The sequence below is a fragment of the Oncorhynchus masou genome, chromosome 20 (assembly GCF_036934945.1).
Source record: "Oncorhynchus masou masou isolate Uvic2021 chromosome 20, UVic_Omas_1.1, whole genome shotgun sequence".
NCBI classification, from domain to species: Eukaryota; Metazoa; Chordata; class Actinopteri; order Salmoniformes; family Salmonidae; genus Oncorhynchus; species Oncorhynchus masou.
Genome location: NC_088231.1, coordinates 210,168 through 233,477, shown reverse-complemented (window position 1 = coordinate 233,477; position 23,310 = coordinate 210,168). Strand labels below are relative to the sequence as shown.

Below are 23,310 nucleotides of genomic sequence, written 5' to 3'. Positions count from 1 at the left end.
ACTGGGGCACTCACATTGGGTCATGTCTTTGCTGTCAACCAAGACCAGGGGGCATTTCTTTGTTAATTGAGTTGCTATATGTAATCTTGATATAACATTTAGGAACATCACCCAACCATGAATGACAAGGCCAAAGGAAGTAACTTGCATTGTAATTTATTGTGGTTTAACATTCTTTCCACAGCATGAAGCATACAAAATTCTAGGGCCATTCACACATCGATTTGCAGTACTGCAGTGACAGAAACCCCAAACAGTCCATTGACCCAAGTCCATTAAACATTATATGCATTTCAGAAGCCTACGCATATCTGAGATGACTGACTCCCAACACAAACCACATCAATATTGTTCATAGGGTGTGACAGTACACCCAATGTCAAAAACACCTGTTTTCTTGGCAGGCCTCTTCCTCTGACCATTGGTCTGGGCCCTTGGAGTAATGGGGGGTATCTGAGGACACCAGGGCCCCACCAGACAATTGAGGGACATGTTGTGGACCAGGTAGTCCAGGATGGCATCCAGAGAACCGCTCACTTTGCCCTGAGGTCTGATGCCCAGGTGGGGGTCAGTGGAACTAAAGTTGTTTAAGATCTGTGAGGCAGAAAGCAGCACACACACAGCCTGCTGCTGGAGGTGGCGGGGGAGATTTTGTAGGCTGCAGGCCAGGGTCAGACAGTTTCTCTGCAGCTGGTGACTCACACTGGGAGAGACATTCAGGCAGTGGATAACCACCCGCTGGAGAAACAGAGGTTATGTACAGCTTTATATATGGTACTCTGCTGAACCATGCAAGCAAACAACCAATGCTTGGTCTGGGAAAAGCAACAGCATGGTTGAGCACAATTCTGTTTAATTTAACATGTTAATTCAGGTACTGAAATGTTTTCAGTAAGGATTTCTCAATTAGCCACTTGAATATGAGCCAATTTCTGGGGAAAGAATTTGAGAATCCCTAGAGCAAGCTTGTAACAGTAATAATCACAGCTTTTAAGACCCATTTCCACCAACAGTACATTAGTAAATAGATTTGATAATACCTCGGTCTCCTTGTCTTCCTTCTCTTGAAGGTTACTAGTCCATTCCACCAAGGCGCCAAGATTGTCCTGCACACATTAATTCCATCAGAAGCATAATGGACATTTTGGAATCAAAGTAGCATTTCTATTTCAAGAACATGGATTATACTGAATATAAATGCATCATGCAACAATTTCAAAGATAAGAGTTCATATAAAAGTAGTCAGTCAATTGATATAAATTCATTATTCCCTAATCCACGACATATGCATCTGTTGGGCACAGATATCTTAAACAGGTAGGGGGTGTATCAGAAAACCAGTCAGTAGCTGGTGACCACCAGCCTTATTTATGCAGCACAACATCTCCTTCACAGAGTTGATCAAATGGTTTGTGGCCTGTGGAATGTTGTCCCACTTCAATGGCTGTGCGAAGTTGCTGGATATTGGCGGGAACTGGAGCATGCTGCCATACACATTGATCCAGAGCATCCAAACATGCTCAATGGGTGACATGTCTGGTGAGTATGCAGGCCATGGAAGAACTGGGACATTTTAGCTTCCAGGAAGTGTACAGACCTTGCGACATGGGGCCGTGCAGTATCATGAGGCCTCGGGATCTCGTCATGTATCTGCATTCAAGTTGCCATCAATAAAACAAAATTGCGTTTGTTTTCTGTAGCTTATGCCTGCTCATACCATAACCCCACAGCCACCATGGGATGCACTGTTCACAACATTGACACCAGCAAACCAAATCAAACCAGGACCCCAAACTGACCTGAAACTATTAGGCTACCAAATCCTATCAGTGGGTCCCTCTCCCAAATGGACTTCTAGAGAAACTGGTTTAAGCATCTACCAGGCTTATTACCAAGTGCATGGCGTGCTGAAGCAAGTTGAGGGATTTCTGACAGCAGACTTTGACAAAGCACATCTTCTCCGCTGCCTGGTGGTATGTTCGTCTACACAGCTTAACCGTGAGGGAAACCAGTCGGAGAGGAGAGCTGGGCCTGGCGGCGGCAACGTCAAAGCCCTTCACAGTCTTGACCTCGTCTTCTAAAGACAGAAGAGTAAGTGTGATGAGAGATTAGAAGAGAACACATCAGCTTTCAGTTGCCTTTCATTTGTGTCAGTATAAGTTTCCAGAGGCCTTGGAAAACCATAGTTAAGGTGCAAAACATTGTTGAGTACACTTTGATATGCTGGTGTAAATAGCCCCTCACTTCTATTACGAAATATTTTGCTACATTTCGCTATGGTGTGCCACTAATGCATACACCCCAGCATTAGCATCACTCACCCATCTCTTCATCGGTCAGAGGAAGGGCTTGGTCCACCAGGGTTTCTGACAGGCTCAGTGCATTTTTCAGTCCCATACTAACCAGCTGGACAGCAGGTTCCAGGGACACAATGTTGGCTCTCCCACCACTTGCTCCTTTTGTCATCGCAACCATTCCAGTCAGGGTGTAATACATGCAGTTCTTTGCTCCGTAGACAGCAATGACTACAGCATCTTTGGCCTCCATCATTATATTCTTCACATCTGAAACAATCTGGGTGATAATGATAAACAAACAGAAATAGTTTTTACAATAATATAAACATATATTTGTCACAAAGGACAGCCAATAGAGGATTGGGACATATTTGAAGATTGAATTCACCTGCTGTGAAGGCTGTTGAAGCACTGGCAACGTACGCTCAAGCTTATCCAGGCCTTTGCATGCAAGATCATTCACAACAGAAACTGTGGGAGCACAGCATAGGGGTTGGATTTGGTGTGAGAGAATTGTCACAGTTCAAGCCGTTTTGGCCCAAAGTGATTCCATAAGTGGAAAAACTTGAAAGGTGACAGAGCATCAAAGTACTTACTTTGGGGCTCCAGCTTAATGATGATGGGGGTGGCACTGTTACAGGCTACTGAGGATAAGGTCGTCACACTAGTCTCCACCACTTCACACAACGATCGGATGTAGGGGTGGTTGTGCTTGGTGTCACAATACAAGACAGATACAAGTGCACACGCTGAACTAACAATGGGGAGGTTAGCCAAACGAAAGACCACATTCTGTCAAGGAACAAACCAAAAATTGTAACCACAAGTCATGACTAATAAAAATACCTATGACCAATGCAAAAAAAACACTTTCACTGGGTATGGCTACTTTAGATCGTCAGTGCTCTCACTAACATTAAGCAAGCAGTTAATATAGCTAGAACATGGTTGAGTAGTAGGAATACAAAGCATAGGGAACATGTGCTGTCTAGGCCTGGGGACAAGAATGTAAATTTAACCAACCTGACTCGAGTTAAGATTCCCAGGCATCATATTTGGCCCTATTAGATTAGGTAATTTAAAATGTATATAATTTTACAATACATTTCATTTCAAATTTACATGAGAAAAAGAGATGGTTCAAAGTATAAATGTATCGCATATGCTACCTGAGAAATTACATATTTTGCTTTATAAATTGTGGCTTTGTCTATTCACCTGCCAAACTTTTACCTGCATATTCTTCGTAAAACCACATTCTTTCTTGCGATGTCCCTTGCACCATGGCGTAATGACGATAGAATTGGTCAGCAAAAATAATATGTTAAGGCTAATAGCAAAGAAACCGCAAACAGGGTGGATCTCTATAGTAGGAAGTGGTGTCCTCTCCTTTGCTTTATCGGTCCTATGAATGAAATGCGACAGCTGAAACCCAATTCCTGATATATATTCATTAGGCTATTGCGACACCTGTTGTTTCACCCCATAATTAGTGACTATGAATCAGTGTAGACGAGGAAAGGAAGACGTTTGAGTTGCGCGCGCATGCACACAAGCGATGTCAATTACATTTTGAAGGATAACTGTGAGTGTTTGTTTTTTGCTTGCCACTTAAATTATTAATCAGATGGTGTAAACATGATGACCCGGTGCTTATGCCAGATCTGCGCTTGCAGATAAGATTTTTTCAAGTAGCCTTTTGCCGAAAAAGTGAAGGCTTCATAGTAGGCTAGCTATCAACTTTGGCAAATTACAATTCTGTGTCGTGGAACGAGTAAATTGTTTACTATATTGTCATGCCGTTAAATTTACATCCATAGAGAATAATTTTCTAATTGTATTTTTGCATAATTTCCTAGGAGTGACAACACTTCCCAACACAGCCTAATCACGGCTACAGCTGATAATTGTTTATGCAATCCGTAGTCCAATTAGAATTTTGTAGTTCATGTTATTGTTCATATTCTTTGGTTATTAGGTTTACTCGTTAAATTGTTGGGAGCATGTGTGTGTCTTTCTTTATTTTCATACTTATTCATGTTCTTGTCAAATTGCAAAGATTATTTTTTTCTTGCAGTCGGCATTAATGTCCATATCCCCATCTGCTGTAATCCCCACCTCCTGCTCTGACTCTGCGTGTGTGCACACAGATTACAGTGACAAATTCCACTTCACAGGAACGGTGGCTCCTCAGGAGTCCAAAAAAGTTATAAATGAGTTCAAGCCGTTGGATGGTGACATGTCCAATACCACCACCTTCAGGTTAGTTTCAGTCAATTTATTCGGTCTACACAGTAAAAGCTAGTGTTCATTTTGTAGTCCTTTGCCATATGGAATCATGCCAAAACCACTTCAATGGAAGGCACTACACTCAATTGGCACAAGGAGTATGTACTCCTTATACATTCAGGGTCTGGAATGAGTTTGTGCTGTCTTGCAGAAGGGGTATGGTGCGGCTAAATTCATCGAACCACCTTCCTCTCCCAGTACACTGCCAAGAATGCCCACCAGTATGGTTATTTAGTATGGTTGGGGTGGGCAGTCTGTTTGTTTTCTATGATTTGGGAATTTGTATGTTTCGGCCTAGTATGGTTCTCAATCAGAGGCAGGTGGTGTCATTAGTTGTCTCTGATTGAGAATCATACTTAGGTAGCCTGGGTTTCACTGTTTGTTTGTGGGTGATTGTCTATGTTGATTGCTTGTGTCAATCATAGTTCTCATTTAGCTTCACAGTCGTTTATTGTTTTGTATAGTGTGTTTCAGTGTTTTCGTCATTAAATATCAAGATGAACACAAACCACGCCGCATTTTGGTCCTCCTCTCCTTCCCAGGAAGAATATCGTGACAGTTGAAATCATTTGAGTCTGTGGAGAGTAGTTCGACAGAAGTCTCTGGTTGTCTACCAGAGGTCACAATGTACTTAGTAGTTATGGTAGTAGGCTTTCTTTGTTCTGGAAGTGTTCATTAGACTGGATCCATCAGAGTACCACACGGTGGTGTGAGGGAAATGTTCTTCCCCTCTCGTCTTCATTAGATTGGTTCCCTCAAAGTTACACTCGCGGTGGTCCTCGGTCGAGCTTACTAGACTAAAGTACTTAAACAAATGCAGACTGAATGTTCCAATGTCGTCTTTATCTTCTAAACTCGAGAGTTTGAATCTTACCATTTTCTGGTCTAGTAGAGTCTAACCATTCATGACGTCCGGCTTAACACCGTCCATATACTGGTCTCAATGGTTGATTATTTATGGTACAGCTCGACATGCCAGTAGCAACCTGGCAATGTACTGGTCTATAGAGATTTCTTCTTCTCTGTTGAAAGTTTCAGAGTTTCTAACCATTTCGTACTTTTCAGCTCACGCTGTCGGTCACATTGGTCTTTAGTTATAAACCATTTCTCAGCCGTGTAGCCACTGTCTAATATGTTAATTCTTCAGCGCGTCCTTTTAAGCACTTGCCTTGGAGGGCGGTTCCATCACGTTGCACCAATGTCTGTGCTCACGTGTGCATGGTTACTGACTTGGCAAAAATCTATATAAAAAAACATTATCTCATTTAGAAGGCTACAATCACATTTCATCTTCTCACAAATAGTTTAATATATTACGACTTTTAGACAACCTGACCCCTTGAATGCATACACTTTCAGAGATAGTTATTTCATTATATCGTCCTTAACGATATCACAAAACAACAACTGATAGGATATGATTATAGTTTAAGCCCCACCAACCATTTCCCACATTATTTCCATTAGAAATATTATTTTAATGTCCAACCTTTTGATGTTACAGCACTGCAAAATCTCTCTCTGTTGTAAACAAGGATTTTTTACTTCCATTTCTGCAGAGTGGGAGAGAGAGTTCCTGCCGAGGTATTTACGACCGTCAAAAACTCTCCAACTCCCACAAGAAAGGGGAGCTCTTGAAACCTGTGGTTAGCTGGCACCTTTGATCTCCATCCAGGAGGGCAAGTCATGACAACTCTAAAGCCTTGACTAAAGCCGTATTACCAACACTAGTTCCTGATAAAAACAATACTTATTTCAAAGTGGAAGTATAAAAGAAATGTGTTCTGAAAAAACTGCATTGTGGTTGAAATGCTACATCATTACCAAACAAATAAGATAATGTATAAAATCTGTGGAAATATGAAATTTCTACACAGCTGTATAAAAGCATAATAACCATTCTCTAGCCATACAGTAAATAATGAAAAGTTACAAAAGGTTGGCCTACAGTAGTCTACAATATGTGTTTTCAACTGTAATCCTGTCAAACATTTCTGGATTAATGATGTTCCTAGACTAATATCCATTATAGCTTCACAAATGTCATTATTTATATGTATGGGCAAAATGGAACCACACATGCACGGGTTGGATGCACACACTTCAACAGGCCAATGTCTGTGATACGAATATGGGTGTTTGGGGGAAACCTTGCAACAATATCTATGTTTCCATTAATTTGTCTAGTGATTTTATTGTCGACATTTATAAAGTTGGCATAGAATATAGTTGTGACAATTGCCTTCGAGGGTGCATTTCAGAGGAGGCTGGTGGGAGGAGCTACAGGACAATTGGCTCATTGTAATGTTTAGAATGGAATAAATGTTATGGAGACGTGTCTCCATGTGTGCCATATATTCCACTCCACCCATTACAATGTGTCTGTCCTCCTACAGCTCCTCCCACCATCCTCCTCTGAAATGCACCCTATAAGGCAAATGTTGCATCTATTTTCTATGCAAACCTTTTTTAACTATCTTGTGTCGATAATAACAGCTGGACTAAATGACGTTACACCTAAAGTGTCAAATAAAAATGTGGTGGGTGAAGTGTTTCCATTACCCATTTAGGCAAATTGGCATTAATAAATTGACTGTTTAATGTCTCAGGTAGCCCGCAAAAGCCAGCGTGGATAAAATACAATAATTGACAAATATTTGCCATGTTCTAATAACTCATATGTCATTGGAAACCTGCCTAGTGTATCGCCAACATTTCATTGGGAGAATCTCAATTACATAAACTCAGCAAAAAAAGAAAAGTCCCATTTTAAGGACCCTGTCTTTCAAATATAATTAGTAAAAATCCAAATAACTTCACAGATCTTCATTGTAAAGGGTTTAAACACTGTTTCCCATGCTTGTTCAAAAAAACATAAACAATTAATGAACATTCACCTGTGGAACGATCGTTAAGACACTAACAACTTACAGATGGTAGGCAATTAAGGTCACAGTTATGAAAATTTAGGACACTAAAGAGGAATTTCTACTGACTCTGAAAAACACCAAAAGAAAGATGCCCAGGGTCCCTGCTCATCTGTGTGAACGTGCCTTAGGCATGCTGCAAGGAGGCATGAGGAGGACTGCAGATGTGGCCAGGGCAATAAATTGCAATGTCCGTACTGTGAGACGCCTAAGACAGCGCTACAGGGAAACAGGATAGACAGCTGATCGTCCTCGCAGTGGCAGACCCTACACCTGCACAGGATCGGTACATCTGAACATCACACCTGCGGGACAGGTACAGAATGGCAACAACAACACCCCAAGTTACACCAGGAACGCACAATCCCTCCATCAGTGCTCAGACTGTCTGCAATAGGCTGAGAGAGGCTGGACTGAGAGCCTGTTGTAAGGCAGGTCCTCACCAGACATCATCGTCAACAACATCGCCTATGGGCACAAACCCACCGTTGCTGGACTAGACAGGACTGGCAAAAAGTGCTCTTCACTGACGAGACGCGGTTTTGTCTCACCAGGGGTGATGGTCGGATTCATGTGTATCATTGAAGGAATGAGCGTTACACCAAGGCGTGTACTCTGGAGCGGGATCGATTTGGAAGTGGATGGTCCGTCATGGACTGGGGCGGTGTGTCACAGCATCATCGGACTGAGCATGTTGTCATTGCAGGCAATCTCAAAGCTGTGCATTACAGGGAAGACATCCTCCTCCCTCATGTGGTAGCCTTCCTGCAGGCTCATCCTGACATGACCCTCCAGCATCCATGCGCGATTTCCTGCAAGACAGGAAATTCAGTGTTCTGCCATGGCCAACAAAGAGCCTGGATCTCAATCTCATTGAGCACGTCTGGAACCTGTTGGATCGGAGGGTGAGGGCTAGGGCTATTCCCCCCAGAAATGTCAGGAAACGTGCAGGTGCCTTGGTGGAAGAGTGTGGTAACATCTCACAGCAAGAACTGTCAAATCTGGTGCAGTCCATGAGGAGGAGATGCACTGCAGTACTTAATGAAGCTGGTGGCCACATCAGATACTGACTGTTATTTTTGATTTTGAACCCCCCCTTTGTTCAGGGACACATTATTCCATTTCTGTTAGTCACATGTCTGTGGAACTTGTTCAGTTTATGTCTGTTGTTGAATCTGTTATGTTCATACAAATATTTACACATGTTAAGTTTGCTGAAAATAAACGCAGTTGACAGTTAGAGGACGTTTCTTTTGTTGATGAGTTTACTTCTGAAGTCCTTTCTCTGCTCTCCTCGCCTCCTTCTCAAAACCATTGAAGGAGAAGGTCAGAGGGGTGGAACCTCTGGCTTTCTTATCCAATGAGTTTTGAGAAGGAGGTGATGAGAGAGGATGCGAGGAGAATGTAATTGAAATTCTACAATTGTATGGGGGAGGTCCATTTGCTGGTTTATTTTCAAGAAGACAGAGAGGAAGAGGAAGAGAGTCCCAACTTGGCAGAAAATCTGTCTCCCTTCAGTAGGTAGCGTTTTTATCCCGTTAGAGCTTTTGTGCTGAATCCACTGCTCTGTTTCAAGAGAAACTTTATGGTCATGTCGCAGCAGTTTATAGGATGGAGATTCCAAGATGTGGGAAGTGTGCAGGAGGGCATGGGATAGAGGATTGTGTAGCTTCGGTGGATAAGTTGTGTGAGTCAACTGTAGGGGTGCTCATGTTGCTGGGGTTCGGAAGTGTCCGGTGCGCGAGAGGCAGGTGGAGGTGGCTAGAGACAGAGTAGTGCAGAAGGTGTTGTCGTCAGTGAAGAAAGTAGAGGATGATGGGTCAAAGTGTGAGTAGTATATCTGTGCCATCCCACAGGGATAGGCCAACGAGTGATATATGCTTCAGTAAGGTTGGCTTCTTAGCGTTCATAGCAATGGTTGTACCGCAGAAATGGAATGTAAATCACAGAAAATAGATGTTGTGGGTGGCAGCTGCAGATAAGTGTTTAGGTGTGTTGAGTGGTGGTGTCCCATCCTCCCAGGCCACAGGAGCAGAGTCAAAGTAGTGGGATGGGGTAGTGGGTTTTTAATGAGTGTAGGGTTAGTTGGGTGATTCTTTTGTATACTTTTTTTGTTACATTTTTAAATTATTATTATTATTATTTAAAAAACAATGTATCACAAAGTATAATGAATTTATATGAAAGTCCAGTTGGGGGCGGCAATGCAACATATTGGATGTCAACCGCCGTTAAAGAAGATGCAGAAGATGGCATTTTTCATTGTTTTGCCTACCAGGCAAGGAGTTTTTGTATGAAAGTGAATGAGAGAGTGTTTAATTTGGTCAACAAAAAAATGTATGGCTTGTTTGTGAGGTTTATTTGATCGAAAAGAAGTTAAGTTGTTAAGAGTATATTGATATAAGTAGGACACAAATAAATAAACGTTATGTCTCGAGATGGCAATGAATAATCATGGGATGATGCTAGTAGCATGGCTTCTAGGGCTGTTGCGGTGACAGTATTACCGCCACACCGGCAGTCATGGGTCATGACCAGAGTAAAATTCTATGTGACCGTTGAGTCATGGTAATCTCCTCTTATGCAAGGTGGACTTATGTCAATCATTAAAGCCATTTGAAAACCCTGTCTCCTCGTTTGCGAGTTGTCAAAACACCCACAGAAGAAGAAAAGAGGAATGGGGAGCCAAGGTTTTTGATTGGCTTCGATATGGTTTCACACAATTATGCATGCATAGCCATTTGGCTAACTTCCAGCTAGCTCAAGGTGTCTGGAGGAGGTAATACTCTTCAAACAGGACCCTTTTACAGAAAATATATGCACTTTTCAGGACATCGTTAGGCAATTACCTCGGCAGTAGAGTTGTGAATGTCTGAATTGGTGTCAGAATAACAGTTATGACCGCAGATCTCATGTGTCCACTCGTCCACACACTTTTCAATACCAGGCATTAGAGACATTAGTGTGACGAGTCGATCAGGTAATTGCTACCGAGGTACCCATTTCTACTCCTGGCAGCCACCTTTCTACAAGAGATGCCGGGTGTATGGCCAACAACACGGTTAGTTTTTCTTGGAAGGACAAGGAGTCCAATGATCATGCCCAGAGACATATTTGCCAGGTCGGTGGAAGCTTTAGCCTGCAAGGCAACTCACTTGAGTCCGATGATGTAACGTTTTACATGTAGGCAAAGTGTCACACTGCAATGGACTGTATGCCAGGGAAATGCAAGGCCGCTGTCACTTCTTACTGTGACATGGCTTTAGAAAAAGAACTTCCGCACTATAACTGTGCACATGTACAATCCCCATGTTCTAGATGAGGCTGTAGTAGCATTTGAGAAGGTATTGTAACTAATCTACAGGCTACAACAAGGCCGTTGAAATATTTAATACGTTTCAGAAATCACATGCAGGATGAGCAGTGCACCATCCCCTCACTTTGTGCTCTCACAGTTTAGAGGCAATGCTCTGTCTCTCCTTCTCGCCTATTCAAAATCATAATTACAACTATTGATAAATTATCCAACCCGAAAATTAGAAAGACAGTCCCTAGTGCTTCACGTTGAGTCTATCACTCAAATAATTTAAGACTCTCAACTTAACACACACTGGCACGAGCAAAATGTACATTTGCAGACAGGGGGACATACAGTGCCTTGCGAAAGTTTTCGGCCCCCTTGAACTTTGAGAACTTTGTTCTTCATGATGCTCTCTGCGCTTTTAACGGACCCCTGAGACTATCACAGTGCAGGTGCATTTATACGGAGACTTGATTACACACAGGTGGATTGTATTTATCATCATTAGTCATTTAGGTCAACATTGGATCATTCAGAGATCCTCACTGAACTTCTGGAGAGAGTTTGCTGCACTGAAAGTAAAGGGGCTGAATAATTTTGCACGCCCAATTTTTCAGTTTTTGATTTGTTAAAAAAGTTTGAAATATACAATAAATGTCGTTCCACTTCATGACTGTGTCCCACTTGTTGTTGATTCTTCACAAAAAAATACAGTTTTATATCTTTATGTTTGAAGCCTGAAATGTGGCAAAAGGTCGCAAAGTTCAAGGGGCCGAATACTTTCGCAAGGCACTGTATATATACAGTATGTGCTACTAACGTTGACATACAGTATATTTATCTTGTATTTCCAGCAGTAACATTTCTCAGCACGGCCCCTGTTTTTTTCCCTGTCTTACACTGTCTCAAGTGGCATGTTAATGACACAGCGGTATCTCAATGCATTTGTTGACTAAATTATTATTTATTTCCCAGTGTGCTGACCCCAAAAGTCAACCTGATACACCAAATAAACTATTTTGGGCAACCCTTTCAATTACTGGCATGGTTGACCACCCCCCTCCCTCTCTGCACTCATTTTTCTGGCGTCTCTTCATTTTCTTCTTCAGATAGCTTTTACAGTTAATCCTCCCTATGGCACACATGTAACTCATGCCTGTCAAAGTGGAGGGCCCTCGATAATATTTTGACTTCAATATCTGTGGAATAATCCGATTTTCCCACGCAGACAAACGTCTCACCTGAGCTGCCACCACCATCCTTTACGGTCCATTCTGTCTAGTCCATTTTCCGACCAGTGCACCAGCAGCATTAGAAACATTTGGACGTGATGGTCACTCCACGCGTATTGTCTCAGGACTCATGCCGCACTCCTGAGAGAAAAGGCAGTTGATAACTTCAACTGGAAGCTGTACACAGGTTTCTGGCTCGGACTCAGGTTTCAGGTAGAAGTGGTGAAGAACAGGGCCATAGTGAATGCCATTGTTGCTATTACTTCAGCCGGTTAGAGGGGGTGGGGCTCACACTGTTCTCAGTCAAATTTTCCCTGCATCTAGATACCATCTGGAGTCAATATTGCCATAACCTCGAGAGAGGACAGACCAGAAAAACAGTTTAGGGCATTTCTGTAAGAGGTCTGGGTGCAAGTGCACCATCATTTGCTAATTTCCTCATTTTTCAGTTGACAAATTAATCTTTAGTAGATGTCGGAGATGCACGTCGCCAAACGCTGCATAAATATGTTTTACATATGACTGTGACTATCAACGTGTAACCGTTTCAATCATTGTGGGCTGTCGTCTACATTTGAAATAGTTCATGAAATCCAATGGTAAAACACAGCGGTCTGTTCTAGATTCTCCTGGGACAAACGCATGTACAGTATTTGTACAGTATGTATGGCTGATCATGTAGGAGGCGCATCGGTATGAGAGCATTGGGGCTACTGACGAGGTGTCAGCCAGCACAGAGAGTAAGGGAGAGAGATAGAGAGGGAGAGAGTGAATAAACCTCAAGAGATGAATAAACCTCAACATGTCAGCTAAAGCAATTGAATTCAGGAATGCATTTGACTCTTTTAAATATTAGGAAAATATGGCACTGTAGAGCAAAATAATCCTAACATTTCCACACCGCAATTGTAGGCTAACTAATACCCAAACAGAGATTCAGTGAAAATAATAATCTCATTGATTTATCAAGACCAGTCCCCATGCTTGTCTCAGAGCAGCACAAAACGTTTGCTGAAATAGTTGACCACACGTGGGTAGGCTATTGCTATTATAACAAATGGATGACTTCGGTAGTTTCAGTAAGCAACAATATGTTGACTTCATTAGCCTACTTTATTCAAATGTTTCTGTTATTCAGTGATATTTATTCCCATAGTAATTCGTTATGAATCCATCCAGATATGGTTAGAAAACAGTGCATTTGGTGGACTCAGTAAGAGTCTATTGTCCTGCTGATAGCCCATCAAGGTTGGAAGGTTTATTTTGTAAAATATTGAATTACTGTTAGTCTTGGGGATTATGGTCACGGACAGCGCTATTCACAAACACTATCATCAGATGCCTGTGTTACGCCGAACGCGAAAGCCCAGGAAAATGATCACGGACAATACTGTACTGTAGGGCTAATAATGAAGAAAAAAGGCTTAAAAAAAGGCTTAAATAAAAGACCTCCAACCCTTTTAACAGCAAATTAGTCAATACTAGTCTGCAGCTAGAATTTAGGTTGACGAAGACCGACAACCGCCGAAACATCTATCCTATAACAACATTGCTGAATGTTACTCTGAAGTATCCATATTAACCAAAGACTCCAGGGACGTCCGTCTTTACAACAGAAAGACGGACGATTCTAACAGAGATCATGACGACACACTGAGCGTAAATATATATATTGATTGCAATTATTCCCGAATGAGTGAGCGTTCATGTGCGAAGGATTAGCATTTAAATTATTATAATGATCAACTGTGTAGTGTATTTAGTCTTTCCCAGCCTTCTCAGCCACACTCACTTCTCCTTTTGTCCACCAAGCTGTCATATCGGTTTAGCCACTAGGGAACATTCCCTATCATTTCCTTGTAACCATACCTTCTGTTTGTTTGTTTGTTATGCATTTCTGTGATTATTTAGTTAGTTAGTAAATAAATGATTAAGACAATTGATGTGTGGATGATTCATAGCAAAGACTGGGTTCGTTGCAGATAACCAACAATTTACGACGTTTGGATTGAGACTAAGGTGAGGTAAAGAACAATTCATTAATTAGAAGACTAATTGATCAGATATTAAAATATCTGAAAAGTTATATTAGGAAAATTACAACTGTAATCTGAAGATTTTCCTTGGTGCCCCGACTTCCTAGTTAATTACATTTACATGATTAGTTTAATCATGTAATAATAATGACAGAGAATTGATTTGATAAAATAAGTCTTCACTTTAATGATGCCAAAGAGATAAGGGTACATGAGAAGAAAAAAAATCTCCTTTACTTTCCAAACTCTCCAAAATGAACTTTTATTATTATTTTATTTAGTCTTTATTTAAACAGGAAGGGCTCATTGAGATTATAATCTTTTTTTTCTCTCTCTTTTTCAAGAGCGCCCTGGCCAAGATAGGCAGCACCAAGTCATTACATTTTTTTTTACAGACAGACAACATGAAAAACAACCTGTAATAAAGTAAAAACCATTGAATTCACAAGAGTATAAAACAGCAAATGAAAAACATTGACAGGTCAGGGAATCAGCCTCAAAATCCTTCATCAGTGATTTAAAATCACCAATCGGGACAAGTTCTTCCAGTTAAAAAGTATTTTGTGAGGTGTTACAAGACGATGGCGCAAAGTACATAAAAGCCCTTTTACTAAATTCAGTTCGGACATTTGGAACAGTTAACAGGATAAAGTCAAGCGAACGAAGAGAGTACCCACCACATTTCTGAACAATAAAAATGCACAAATAAAAAGGTAATAAACCCAAAATGGCTTTGTAAATAAAAGAATACCAGTGACTAAGCCTACGAGTGACTAGAAAAGGCCAACCAACCATAGTATACAAAGTGCAGTGGTGCGTAAGGGTTTTGCAGTTTAAAATAAATCTCAAAGTGCCATGGTAAAGAGTGTCAATTGATCTCAAACACTGAGCGGAAGCATTCATATATAAAACATCCCCATAGTCTAGTAAAGGCATAAATGTTGCTGATACTAGCCTCCTTCTGGCTTCAAAAGAAAAACATGCCTTATTCCTAAAATAAAATCCCATTTTCAGCTTCAATTTTTTTGTAAGTTGTTGAATATGCAATTTAAAAGAGAGGCCGTCATCAATTAAAATTCCAAGATATTTATATGAGGTTACAACCTCAATCTCCTTGCCCTGACAGGTAGTAATAGGTGAAAGGTTCAGAGGTCCATTTCTTGCATTAGAAAACACCATTAGTTTAGTTTTCTCAGTATTGAATTGAGGATAAGCTTCAATTGACACAAGGTATGTTGAACAGTATAAAAAGCAGTTTGCATGTTCTGGAAAGCTTTTGTAAGAGACGAGGCACAACAGTAAATAACAGTATCATCAGCATAAAAATGAAGTTGTGCATTTTGGACATTTTTGTCTAAATCATTTATATAAATAGTGAATAAGAGAGGACCAAGTACAGAGCCTTGGGGCACACCATTCAATACAGACAATTTAACAGACATAAGCCCATCAAATTGAGTGCACTGAGTTCTATCAGACAGATAGTTAGCAAACCATGCAACCGCATGCTCTGAAAGAACTACACTCGACAATCTCTGCCTTAGTATAGCATGATCAACTGTATCAAAAGCCTCAGAGAGATCAAGAAAAAGTGAGACACAGTGCTGTTTTTTGTCAATGGCTTCAGTGATATCATTTAAATACTTCATGGCTGTTGTAATTGTGCTATGTTTCTTCCTGAAGCCCGATTGGTACATTGATAAAATAGAGTTAGTAAATAAAAACTCGGAGTACCTGTGTCCTGTGGTAACTCCTCGCCTGCTGGACTGAGCTCTGTGTTGCATGTCACTGGCTCTACATAGTCCTGTTCCTGTCTGCTGTCCTCGTCTCTATTGTCTGTCACTGGCTCTGCATAGTCCTGTTTCTGTCTGCTGTCCTCGTCTCTGTTGTCTGTCACTGGCTCTGCATAGTCCTGTTCCTGTCTGCTGTCCTCGTCTCTGTTGTCTTGTCACTGGCTCTGCATAATCTGTTTCCTGTCTGCTGAACAGCTGATCAACGTACCTACTTACTCCTCTACCATCACCACTAGCACAGTGTACGACACGGGCCCTGTGATTTCTTGAACCAGCCCTGGTATCCATTTACGTCTATACACAAAGTTCTTGGTATACACTGAGTCTCCAGCTACAAAACTGTGAGCTTTTGCATGTTTGTCATGGTAAATGTTCTGCCCTGCTTGCTTAGCTTGTACCTTACTCTTTAGGTCTGGGTGTAACGTCCACCTCAACTTCCTCCCCATCATCATCTCAGCCGGTGAAAGTCTGGTGGTTGACTGTGGTGTGACACGATAGCTAACCAACGCTCTGCTCGGTTTTGTCTCCAACGACGTGTGACGTGTGTTTCCATTCTTTGTCATGAGCTCCTTACTGTTCTCACAAAGAAAACACTGAGCATTGTCTGAAACAATAATCTCTGGAATGCCATGAATATTGAAACTGTTCCTGAGGCACTCCACGGTAGCAGCAGATGTAGCTGAGCTCACTGAATATACATCCAGCCATTTTGAGTGAGCGTCTACTATCACCAAAAACATCTTCCCCGTGAAAGGACATGCATAATCTATGTGTAGCCTCTTCCAGGGCTTACTGGGCCACTCCCATGGATGTAGTGGTGCACTAGCAGGTGCTTTCCTTTGCTCTTGACATGTGGTGCATGACTTTACCTTCCTTTCAATGTCAGAGTCCATATTAGTCCACCACATGTAGCTCCTGGCAAAGCCTTTCATTCTGGTCATGCCGGAATGACTCTGATGTAGTTGCTCCATCATTGCTGTATGTCCTCTCTCTGGAACGATGACATGGGCTCCCCACAGCACACAGCCGTCCTGGACACTGAGCTCGTTCTGTCTCTGTAAGTATGGAGAAAACTCTGGTCCCACATTGTGATCTGGCCACCTCCTCAGTGTGTACTCACGGACCCTCGACAGGACTGAATCTTTCGCTGTCCAGCTCTGGATTTGCTGGGAGGTCATCAGTGGGCTGCTTGGACACTCTGGGAGAGGGAGGCGGCTGAGAGCATCTGCATTACCATTGTCCTTGTCTGCTCTGCTCTGTAAGTAATAACATACTCATATGCTCGTAGTTTTACTGCCCATCTCAATATTCTAGGAGATACCATCTGTGGCACTGCTTTCATTTCATTCAACAAACTGATAAGAGGCTTATGGTCTGGACAGATTTCAAACATTCTTCCATATAGATACTTATACATTTACATTACATTTAAGTCATTTAGCAGACGCTCTTATCCAGAGCGACTTACAAATTGGTGAATTCACCTTCTGACATCCAGTGGAACAGCCACTTTACAATAGTGCATCTAAATCATTAAGGGGGAGGGGGGGGGTGAGAAGGATTACTTATCCTATCCTAGGTATTCCTTGAAGAGGTGGGGTTTCAGGTGTCTCCGGAAGGTGGTGATTGACTCCGCTGTCCTGGCGTCGTGAGGGAGTTTGTTCCACCATTTGTTCCACCATTGGGCCAGAGCAGCGAACAGTTTTGACTGGGCTGAGCGGGAACTGTACTTCCTCAGTGGTAGGGAGGCGAGCAGGCCAGAGGTGGATGAACGCAGTGCCCTTGTTTGGGTGTAGGGCCTGATCAGAGCCTGGAGGTACTGCGGTGCCGTTCCCCTCACAGCTCCGTAGGCAAGCACCATGGTCTTGTAGCGGATGCGAGCTTCAACTGGAAGCCAGTGGAGAGAGCGGAGGAGCGGGGTGACGTGAGAGAACTTGGGAAGGTTGAACACCAGACGGGCTGCGGCGTTCTGGATGAGTTGTAGGGGTTTGATGGCACAGGCAGGGAGCCCAGCCAACAGCGAGTTGCAGTAATCCAGACGGGAGATGACAAGTGCCTGGATTAGGACCTGCGCCGCTTCCTGTGTGAGGCAGGGGCGTACTCTGCGGATGTTGTAGAGCATGAACCTACAGGAACGGGCCACCGCCTTGATGTTAGTTGAGAACGACAGGGTGTTGTCCAGGATCACGCCAAGGTTCTTAGCGCTCTGGGAGGAGGAAACAATGGAGTTGTCAACCGTGATGGCGAGATCATGGAACGGGCAGTCCTTCCCCGGGAGGAAGAGCAGCTCCGTCTTGCCGAGGTTCAGCTTGAGGTGGTGATCCGTCATCCACACTGATATGTCTGCCAGACATGCAGAGATGCGATTCGCCACCTGGTCATCAGAAGGGGGAAAGGAGAAGATTAATTGTGTGTCGTCTGCATAGCAATGATAGGAGAGACCATGTGAGGTTATGACAGAGCCAAGTGACTTGGTGTATAGCGAGAATAGGAGAGGGCCTAGAACAGAGCCCTGGGGGACACCAGTGGTGAGAGCGCGTGGCGAGGAGACAGATTCTCGCCACGCCACCTGGTAGGAGCGACCTGTCAGGTAGGACGCAATCCAAGCGTGGGCCGCGCCGGAGATGCCCAACTCGGAGAGGGTGGAGAGGAGGATCTGATGGTTCACAGTGTCGAAGGCAGCCGATAGGTCTAGAAGGATGAGAGCAGAGGAGAGAGAGTTAGCTTTAGCAGTGCGGAGCGCCTCCGTGATACAGAGAAGAGCAGTCTCAGTTGAATGACTAGTCTTGAAACCTGACTGATTTGGATCAAGAAGGTCATTCTGAGAGAGATAGCGGGAGAGCTGGCCAAGGACGGCACGTTCAAGAGTTTTGGAGAGAAAAGAAAGAAGGGATACTGGTCTGTAGTTGTTGACATCGGAGGGATCGAGTGTAGGTTTTTTCAGAAGGGGTGCAACTCTCGCTCTCTTGAAGACGGAAGGGACGTAGCCAGTGGTCAGGGATGAGTTGATGAGCGAGGTGAGGTAAGGGAGAAGGTCTCCGGAAATGGTCTGGAGAAGAGAGGAGGGGATAGGGTCAAGCGGGCAGGTTGTTGGGCGGCCGGCCGTCACAAGAAGCGAGATTTCATCTGGAGAGAGAGGGGAGAAAGAGGTCAGAGCACAGGGTAGGGCAGTGTGAGCAGAACCAGCGGTGTCGTTTGACTTATGAAACATCTGCACCCGAATATGATAGGTAACCCCTCCTTATCAAGTTGTGAATAGTTCTTCTCTAACGGTGAGAGAGTGCATGATACAAACCCTATTGCCCCCCCCCCCCCCATCTGGCATGCGATGAGACAATACCAGTAGCATCCACGCTGTGCTGTCCAGTAGCATCCACGCTTTGTCCTAAAAATGTCACTTCCTTCTCCATGAAGCTGCACTTACTCCATTTCAAGCGTAGCACAGCCTTCTCCAGTCACTGTAACACTCTGTCCAGTGTTCAGATGTGGTCCTGATAATTTCTTCCTGTCAGGAGAATATCATTGAGATACACTGTGCAATCCCCTGTAGAATCTCCTCCACAGTGCACTGGAAGATAGCGGGACTGGAGCTAATGCGGAAGGGTAACCTGGCATAGGTGAACAGTCCCTTGTGCATGTTCACTGTGACATATTTCTTTGAATCTTCATCTAGCACAATCTGCTGGTAAGTATGACTCATGTCTAGTTTGCTGAATTTTTCTCCTCCAGCTAAGGACGTGAACATGTCCTCTATTTTAGGAATGGGGTACTGTTCTAGTGATGACACTCTGTTTACAGTTACTTTATAGTTACCACACAATCTCACCGTACCGTCTGGTTTTAACACTGGAACTAACGGTGCTGTCCAGTCCGGTTCCATGATTTTGTTGTCTTGGCAAAGAGCTAACTCAGCCTCTATCTTAGTTTTCATTGCAAATGGTACTAACCTTGGTTTGAAGAAACGGGGTGTGGCATCACTTGATACATGTATCTTTGCTGTGAATCCTTTCAATGTGCCCAACTCATCCTTGGAACACTTCCTCATGTTTCTTTAACACTTCCTGTAGAGGTTGCTCAGGCAGTTCAAATCCTTCATGTTCTTTTTGGCTGCTTCAATGGCCTGCGCTTTACTTAGCGCTGTTTCAAATGTCAAAAACTCCTCAGATAAAAGGCTCCGCTGTATCTTATCATCATCTACCCCACATACAAATCTGTCACGTAGCATCACTGTGAGGGTGTCTCCATAGTTACAGTCCTGTGCTAGCTTCCTTAGCTCCACCACATATTCAATAACACTTTCCTCTGGTTTCCTATGTCTTGAGTTGAATTTTCACCTTTGTACTATTTCACTCGGTTTAGGATTGAAATGTGTTTTCAGTAGACTCACCCTGTCCTCAAATAATTTATCTCCTGGCTTTGTCTGGCTCAGTAAATTCCTCATCAAGATGGAGGTTTGCACACCCACACAGCTCAGTAGAATGGCCCTTTTCTGTGTCGCATCGGCGATCTCGGCAACAAAAAAATGGTTGAGAATTTGGCAATATTCTTCCCACAACCGTGTCTTGTTTTCAGATGGTGCCACCGATCCTACTGTGCCTGCCATCCTGTCTGTCATCTGGTCACTGCTGCCAAAGAGAGGGTGAAGTATTTGCTAGCTTCCCCACGTCGATAGCTCTCACTTACTTAGCTTAGCCTTTCCTAGATAACTAGCATGCTAATATTCACTCACGGTAGTTTCACCATTCATAACTCATAAAACTCTGTAGTCTCACCGAAAACTTCTTCTGATTTTTCCTCGTCGCCAAATGTTGTATCTTGAATAGCTCAGGAAGATCCTCAGGACCTCAGACTGGGGCGAAGGTTCATCCTCCAACAGGACAACGACCCTAAGCACACAGCCAAGACAATGCAGGAGTTGTTTCGGGACAAGTTTCTGAATATCCTTGAGTTATACAGTTATGCCAAGCTTGTAGCATCATACCTAAGAAGACTTGAGGCTGTAATTGCTTCAACAAAGTACTGAGTAAAAGGTCTGAATACTTATGTAAATGTGATATTTCTGGTTTTTATTTAAAATAAAATTGCAAAAAATTTGAGTTTTTTGCTTAATCATTATGGGGTGTGTGTAGATAGATGAGGGAAAAAAACTATTTCATCCATTTCAGAATTAGGCCGGGGTCTGAATACTTTCCGAATACACTGTATTTCTGGGTGATTTAAGATGTTTTATTTGTGCTTGCCAATGACTGTGTTTTTGTATTTTAATGTGTGTATTTATAGTAATATATATATATATATATATATATATATATATATATATATATATATATATACTATAAATACACATGACTATTTTAATGTATTTATATATATATATATATATATATATTACTATAAATACACACATTAAAATACAAAAACACAGTCATTGGCAGGGCTCAATATGTCTTCCCTGTTAAAATAAAGGTTAAATAAAAAAGGCTTAAGAGGCCAAGTACAAATTTAAATTAAATTTGGCAAAATTGCAATATGATGCTCCCAATTAATTTATGTTTAAGGTACATATTTCTCAAGGCAATAGGCATTCGGTGGGCCAATGCTCTGTTATGTTACCGCTGCTAACATGCTAGGTAGAGAAAACACCAGAGATGTAGCTGTAAAAAAAAAGAGATAGGTGAATGCTGTTCACGTGAACATATATTTTCAATGCATTTTTCTGCGATAGGTGGGTGAGTAAAGGCTGGCGCAAGATAAGTGTGCAAACGGCATTGACCCTGCATTACACCACTGGATGTCACTGTGGCTTATTCCCTATCTTAACTGGCATTGCATTTAGAGTTGGAACACTATAGCGAACAATGTAAATAGTAAAACATGTAGCCAAGTTTAAATATGCAACAGATAATGCAGGCTTTTACACAAGATCAGAGAATGCAGATATGCAGAGCAAATAAAAATAATGTTTGAATCTGGACTTGTGAACTGCACTGCAGGTCTGCAGTAACATTTATTTGTAACTGCAGTTGATTTATTGACTGCTATAATGGTTGTCTTCTTTGCATGTCCCAGGTCTGGAACGTAAAGACCACAGAATGCACCCACATATTCAAATTGCTGGTCAACAATGTGATTCTACTTTACAAGAACCCTGAACACTTTGTGGTGTCCAACCGCTTCAACACTGTGGTCATCATGAACATGCAGGGTCAGGTGATCCTAAATCCTCTGATGACATTTTTATTGGTGATTAATTTATTTGGTTTTGCACTTGTAATATAACATTCTTTCGGCATTATTTACCCAAAAGTCAGTGTAAGTGTTCAAAAGGAACATCAGTGTACATGTGTGTGTGCGAGGGAAAGTGGGGCGTAGTCTGCTATGCGGAGGCTTCCAGCAGCAGACATAACTTGGTGATGGGCCTGCAACGTGTGGTGATCTGTGTTCTCACCTGCACTTGCCTAACCAGCCCTCTGGAGTCTGGGGTGGTTTGTGTGACTTGCCCCATGATCCACGTGTCATCCATGATAAGAACTAGGTCCCCAGGGACAAAGTTTCTTATTTTTCAGGAAGATACTCTTTGGTCCACCTCTTCCAGAACAAGTATGACATATATTGCACCTGCTGCCATCTCCTTCTGGCATAACAATCATCCGGCTTAAGCACTTCTGGGGGAATAGATGGTTTGGCGTTTAGAAGAAGATGGTTGGGGTGAGAGGCTCCAAATCATTAGGGTAACTATATGTTTCAGTGGCCTGTCATTGATGATTGACTTGGGTTGGCGCCCCCTCTTGGGTTGTGCCGTGGCGGAGATCCTTGTGGGCTATCATCGGCCTTGTCTCAGGATGGTAAATTAATGGTTGAAGATATCCCTCAAGTGGTGTGGGGGCTGTGCTTTGGCGAAATGGGTGGGGTTATATCCTGCCTGTTTTGCCCTGTCCGGGGGTATCGTCGGATGGGGCCACAGTGTCTCCTGACCACTCCTGTCTCAGCCTCCAGTATTTATGCTGCAGTAGTTTATGTGTAGGGGGAGCTAGTGATAGTCTGCTATATCTGGAGTATTTCTCCTGTCTTATCCGGTGTCCTGTGTGAATTTAAGTATGCTCTCTCTAATTCTCTCTTTCATTCTCTTTCTTTCTCTCGGAGGACCTGAGCCCTAAGACCATGCCTCAGGACTACCTGGCCTGATGACTCCTTACTGTCCCCAGTCCACCTGGCCGTGCTGCTGCTCCAGTCTCAACTGCTCTGCCTGCGGCTATGGAACCTTGACCTGTTGTGCTACCTGTCCCATACCTGCTGTTTTCTACTCTCTAGAGACAGAAGGAGCGGTAGAGATGCTATAAAAAGCCAACTGACATTTACACCTGAGGTGCTGACTTGTTGCACCCTCGACAACCACTGTGATTATTATTATTTGACTCTGCTGGTCATCTATAA

At 42.8% G+C, this 23,310-nt stretch overlaps 1 pseudogene; it reads right to left on the bottom strand.

Moving 5' to 3' along the window:
• Window positions 1-254: 254 nt before the first annotated feature.
• Window positions 255-3,129, bottom strand: LOC135506442 (perilipin-2-like; annotated as a pseudogene).
• Window positions 3,130-23,310: the final 20,181 nt, after the last annotated feature.